General features: G+C 44.6%; 1 pseudogene; it reads right to left on the bottom strand.

Annotated features, from left to right (window-relative positions):
- Positions 1 to 2,287: 2,287 nt before the first annotated feature.
- Positions 2,288 to 2,913, bottom strand: LOC105518729 (annotated as a pseudogene).
- Between the last annotated feature and the right edge of the window lie 3,709 nt (positions 2,914 to 6,622).

Genomic DNA, 6,622 nt, shown 5'->3' with positions numbered 1-6,622 from the left:
CCCAAAATGCTGGGATTATAGATGTGAGCCACCGTGCCCAGCCCGTTCATTTGTTTTTAGTTTTATTATTGTCAGCATTCCGAAGTCATTTTTACTCTGGATCCTTCCTTGAGACCTGCTTTTTCTCCCTGGAAGCTTATGGCATCTTCGCCTAGATCCCAGTATCCTGATGGGAAGGAATCACGGTATAAGTCTACTCACATCCAGTGTAGTACAGTGATTTAGAGCACTCAGTGTACAGCACGGGCCAGCTGCAGTTGAATGCCAGTTTTATCACTTACTGACTGTATTGTCTTGGACAGGTTATTCAATTTTTCTCAGCTTTAATTTCTACATGTGTAAAAGGTGGATAATGATGGTTTTGACAAGGAAATGAGTTAAATATATTAAAGCAGTTAGAACAATGCCTGGCACAGAGGAAGCCCTAATACTGTTCGTGTTAGCTACTCTTAACATTATCCATTTTACTTGACATGCTTCAAACCCTTGCAATCTAGAAACTCATGCCCCTCATTTCTAGGAAATTATCTTAAAAATTAAATCGTATATATTTCTATCTTTTTGTTTTCCCTGCACTTTCTAGAAGAAGTACTATTATTCATTTACTGCACTGGCCTTCTCATTTTTTATCTTTTCTCTCTTGTTTTTTATCCCTTTGCCTTTTGCTGCAATTTGTGGGAGATCCTTTCAGTTTTGTCCTCCAACCACAATAAGTTTTTCTTTTCTGCTACTATATTTTTATTTTTTTCTCTGAATACTTGCCCTTCTCCTTTGTAAAAGGTAACCTGGTTTATTCGTAATTGCTTAGTTTTTCTTATCTGTGAGGATACAAAATAGATTTCTTCTCCCTGCATCGTATGTGTTCCCTCAAGGCTGTTTTTCTGCTTATTTTTTATCTCCATCTGTCATGTGAAAAGCTCTCCCAGTAATCCAGGTGTGACAAAGCACAGGACTTAAGGAAGTGAAGGTGGAGTAGATGATGCGGCTCTGACTCAGGAGTCGTGGAAGAAGTAGAAATCACAGCATAGCTTGGGAAAAACGATGCGAGTGAATGAAAGGGAGGAGCCAAGGATGACTTCTAGATTGTGGGCTTGGGCCATGGGGTACATGCTGTCGTCAGAGAGAACGGGAAAAGAAGAATTGCCTTGGGCCTGTAGGAGATACATTTTGTTTTCGTTAGGTTGGTGTTTGAAGCTCTCAGGAGACACTTTAGTGGAGATCTCCAGTAGAATGGGCTTTACAGGTGTGCTGCTCAGGACAGGGAAAGCGGAGAGATGAAAACTGAAACCATGGATGTCTCTGAGTTCATCCAGGAGACTGTGCAGAATAAAAGAGAGATAGCATAGAAGAGGCAGATCCTGAGAAAAAAATGAACTGGTTATCTAAACCCCAGGTGAATTGCATGCTGAAGTGTTTTTGTTTTTCTTTGAGATGGAGTCTTGCTCTGTCGCCCAGGCTGGAGTGCAGAGGCGCGATCTCGGCTCACTGCAACCCCCACCTCCCTGGTTCAAGCAATTCTCCTGCTGGGATTACAGCCACATGCTGCCATGCCTGGCTATTTTTTTTGTATTTTTAGTAGAGACAGGGTTACATCATCTTGGCCAGGATGGTCTTGATCTCCTGACCTTGTGATCTGCCTGCCTGTCCCTCCAAAAGTGCTGGGATTATAGGCGTAAGCCACCATGCCTGGCCCTAATTTTTGTATTTTTAGTAGAGATGGGGTTTCACCCACGTTGGCCAGGCTTGTTTCGAACTCATAACCTCGAGTGATCCACCTGCCTCAGCCTCCCAAAGTGCTGGGATTACAGGCATGAACCACCATGCTCAGCCTGCGTGCTATAATTTTTTTAATGAAAAATAGTTTGGCATATAATTTTTAAAATCAGTTATTTACTTAGGTACTTAAGAAATTCAGAACACCAGTTTGTGAGGATAAATTTCTTTCTTTCTTCTTTTTCTTTTCTTTTCTTTTTTATTTTGAGACAGGGTCTCACTCTGTTGCCCAGGCTGAAGTGCAGTGGTGTGATCTTGGTTCACTGCAACTTCTGCCTCCTGGGTCAACTGATCCTCCCACTTCAGCCTTCCCAGTAGCTGGGACCACAGCCGTGCATCACCACACCTGGCTAATTTTCTTTTTTGTGTTTTTAGTAGAGATGCTGTTTTGCCATGTTGCCCAGGCTGGCCTTGAACTCCTGAGCTCCAGCGATCTACCTGCCTCCGCCTCCTGAAGTGCTGGAACTATAGGCGTGAGCTACCGTGCCTGGCTTGTGAGAACAAATTCCATTCGTCAGGGCAAACACAGATCGCAGGTAGCCCCCGAGCTGAGGAAAATCTTTGATTTTTGGTAAAATTTGTGAGTCCACAGCTTTCTGATCGATTTGGCGCTGCTCTGGAATCTCGTATTTCTCTTTTTCCGTGTTGAAGATCTCACCTTCCTGTTTCTGGGCTTCTGCAGCTGCTGCTTCTTGAAGTAAGCGTCGGTAAGATGTTTTGGGATTTTTACACTGCTGATATCAATTTTGGTTGAGGTAGCAGTGACAGATTTCTGGCGTGTTCTTTGCAGAGGATCTTGGTTGAGGACCAGAGGTTCAGTCACAAGTAACAAGCCACTAGCCAGCTGCTTCAGGAAAACCATCCTCTTGCCTCTGTGGTGCCCAGTGAGGGTGATCAGAATGGTCCCAGGGATGATGCTGGCTCACAGTTTTTTCATGTGCTGACTGAAGGGTTTTTTGCCGTGGCTCAACAGCTCTTGAGGCACATCTTCAGTAGGATAGTATCTAGGCATTTTGTGATGTTTAACCACCCAGTATCACTGTTCTTGTCACCACCAACTGGTTTTGTAACAGTTGCAAGAACCTTTTCCTTTTTCTTTCCAACCTTGGATTCAGCAGCTGAGTGCTTCCTCTTGTACATGGGCTTTGGAATACAGCTGATCGGGAATACCTGCCAATTCCTCTGACCAGGACAGGATTTCAGCTGCAATGGGGCTTCTCCTTCCTGGGCTTTTTAGTCTTGAAGCTACCCTTTTTACCTTGCCACCAGCATGAGCCTTCTTGGCTTCTGGTTTCTTCTCATTAGGATCTGGCGTCTCAATCTTTTCACCCACTATCTTGCAAGATGGGAAAGAGAACTCAGCATAGAAATTTAACAGTGAATGACTGGAATTTATGGAATCTTTTTATTTTCAGTTGACAAAGTGTATCAAAATTTTATCCATGAAAACATTTTATCTAATAACAAAGAACAAACAGAAGAAAGAAAAAAATTAACAAGAATTTATTATATACTTGAAACTCTTCTAGGCATTCTATTTATATTCTTTAGTCCTTACCACAACCCCGCAAGGGAGAAAGGGGCGAGAAAGAGCAGAGCAGAGTTCTAACATCAGGAGGAGAAGAAAGTCTGGGGCTGGGGCTGGGCCAGGCTCTTATGAGGCAGGACTTAACACCATCAGTTGACAGAGCAGCAAGAATGGAGGGAGAAAGTCTCCCCTTTGCTCATTGTCTGTGTCTCAGGATCTTGCTTTCCCTAGGACAGAGGTTTTCCTAACCTCTTTTCATCTTTTTATTTTATTTTATTTAGAAACACGGTCTTGTTCCATTGCTCAGGCTGGAGTGCAGTGGCACTGTCATAGCTCACTGCAGCTTCAAACTCGTGGCCTCAAATGATCCTCCTGCTTCGGCCTCCCTGAAGAGCTGAGATTACAGGCATGAGCCACTGTACTTAATAACCTCTTTTCATTGTAGTTCTAAGAACAGTTATCTTCTTTCCCATTCCAGTAAATGGCACAATCATCTGTGATTCCTCCAGGTCCCTCATCTCCTCTTTGGTCCAATCTATTGGCGAGTATCATGGGCTCTACCTCCTGAATATATCCCACATGTATCAATTTCTCTCTTACCTCTATCATCCTCACCCTAATCTCCATCATCTCTTGTTTGGAATATGGAGAATGCCTCTTAACTGGCCTCCTTGCTTTCATTTTTGACTTTCCTATAGTCTGCCCTCAACAGCCACAGTGATATTTTAAAAATGGCAATCATGTTATTGCCAAAAAGATCCTGTCACTTCCCTGAGTAATGCCCTTCCCCACAGCCTACCAGGCCCTGTGCTTTCTGACACTTGCCTTGCTCTGTGACCTCATTCCTCCCACTTATCATCCAGCCCCACTGGGCTCCAGCACCATGGCCTACTTGCTGTTTCCAACATATCAGACTTGTTCCCACCTTAGAGCCTTTGTTCTTGCTTATTTTCCCCAAGATTCTCAGCCCTCACATTTTTGCAGGCCTGCCTCCTGATTATTGAGGACTTGGCTGAAATAACATCTGCTGCGGGAGGCCTCCTGGGACCTCCCTACTACCCCCAGAGAAAGTGGCCTTTCCTTTTACTCAGTCATTTGCAGTGACAGCACCTTGTTTGAGTTCCTTTACAGCACTCACATCACTCTCTGCAGTTATTTATTTGCTTGCTTTTTTATTTGTCTGTGTTTCTCTGTGTTGTCTCTAGTGTCTACAATAATACCTACCCAGAGTAGCCACTCTATCAGTATTTGTTGGATAAATGATTGTATTACTTTAAAAATTGTCAAAGCCAGGTGTGGTGGCACGGCCAGTAGTCCCAGCTACTCAGGAGGCTGAGGTGGAAGGATCGCTTGAGCTCAGGTGTCTGAAGCTGCAGTGAGCTATGATCATGCCTCTTCACTCCAACTTGGGCAACAGAGTGAGACCCTGTCTCTAATAATTTTTTAAAAAAGATTGTTGACAAGGTGCCACTTTTTCTCTTTTTTTTCACCTTTGAGACAGGGTCTCACTCCAATGCCCAGGCTGGAGTGCAGTGGTGTGATCATGGCTCACTGTGGCCTCGACTTCCTATACTCAGGTGACTCTCCCACCTCAGCCTTCTGAGTAACTGGGACTACAGCCATGCACCACCATGCCCAGCTAATTTTTTTGTATCTTTGGTAGAGACAGTGTTTTGCCATGTTGCCCAGGATGGTCTTGAACTCCTGACTCAAGCGATTCACCCAAAGTGCTGGGATTACAGGTGTGAATCACCACAAATGACCAAAAAGGTGCCACTTTTGAAGAGTGCTCAAGGGATTTGATTCTGCTGTTCTCTCTTATAGATTCTTTGACCCACATATTTTTTCAGGTTTATTGAGGGGTAATTGGCTGTGACATAAACTGCACCTGCTTAAGGTGTACAATTTTGATGAGTTTTGACATGTGTCTGCACCTGTGGGACACCCTCACGTGAAGCTAATGAACATGCCATTGGCCCAAGAGTTTCCTTGTGCCCCTTGTACTCCATCCCTTCTCACTGTTCTCCCACCACCAGCCTCTAGGCAACCACTGATCTGCTTTCTGGCACTATAAATTGGTTTGCATTTTGAGAATTTTATATAGATAGAATCATTCAGTATATACTATATTTTGGTTTCTTATATTCAGCATAATTATTTTAAGATTCATCCATGTTATTGCATGTGCATTCCTTTTTATTCCTTTTATTCTGTTGTCAGGATATATCACACTTCGTTTAGCCGGGAACCTATTGATAAACATTTGGGTTGTTTCCAGTTCTCAGTGCTTACAAATAAAGCTGCTGTGAGTGTTATCTGGGCATATGCTCTCATTTCTCTGGAGTAAATACATCCAGGAGAGAAATGGCTGGCTTACAGGTGCATGTTTAGTTGAATATATTTTCTTTCTTTCTTTTTTTTTTATGAGACGGAGTCTCGCTCTGTCGCCCATTCTGGAGTGCAGTGGTGCAATCTCAGCTCACTGCAAGCTCCGCCTCCCGGGTTCACGCCATTCTCCTGCCTCAGCCTCCCGAGTAGCTGGGAATACAGGCGCCCGCCACAGCGCCTGGCTAATTTTTTTGTATTTTTAGTAGAAATGGGGTTTCACCGTGTTAACCAGGATGGTCTTGATCTCCTGACCTCGTGATCTGCCCGCCTCGGCCTCCCAAAGTGCTGGGATTACAGGCGTGAGCCACTGCGCCTGGCCTGTTGGGTACATTTTCAAATCTCTGTTTTAGTTCTGAGGGAACTGGGGGGCTAAGTGAAGGATCTGTAACTTACCCAAGGTGACACAGCTTTTTTTTCTCCTTTTTGAGACCAAGGTCTAACTCTTTCAATGGAGTGCAATGTCCCAATCATGGCTCACTGCACCCTTGACCTCCCGGGCTCAAGCAATCCTCCCACCTCAGCCTAAGGAGTAGCTGGGACTGCAGGCGCCCACAACCGCCTTAGCTAGTTTTGGCAGTTTTTGCCAAAATAAGGGTTTCGCCTTATTGCCTAGGCCGGTCTCGAACTCCTGGGCTCAAGCGATCCACCTGCCTTGGCCTCCCAAAGTGTTGGGATTACAGGCGTGAGCCCCTGCGCCCTGCCTCAAGGTGATGCAACTTTTAAGGGAGTGATGAGACGCAAGTCTAGATTCCTGTCACTTCAAAGTTCGTTATTTTCCAGAAACCTGTGCTGTTGAGTTACTTGTTTGGTCCACCTTTGACCTGGGGCCTGTATGGTCTGCCAATATCTGCTGACGCCCTGCTGACACTCTGCTCTCATTAAGACCTCTAGTACCTGCTGATGCCTGGATGTGTGGCTTTTTTTTTTTTTTTT

This window comes from Colobus angolensis, unplaced genomic scaffold (assembly GCF_000951035.1).
Source record: "Colobus angolensis palliatus isolate OR3802 unplaced genomic scaffold, Cang.pa_1.0 Scaffold328, whole genome shotgun sequence".
Classification (NCBI taxonomy): Eukaryota; Metazoa; Chordata; class Mammalia; order Primates; family Cercopithecidae; genus Colobus; species Colobus angolensis.
The sequence above is the reverse complement of the archived record's forward strand: the minus strand, read 5'-3'. Positions and strand labels throughout refer to the sequence as shown.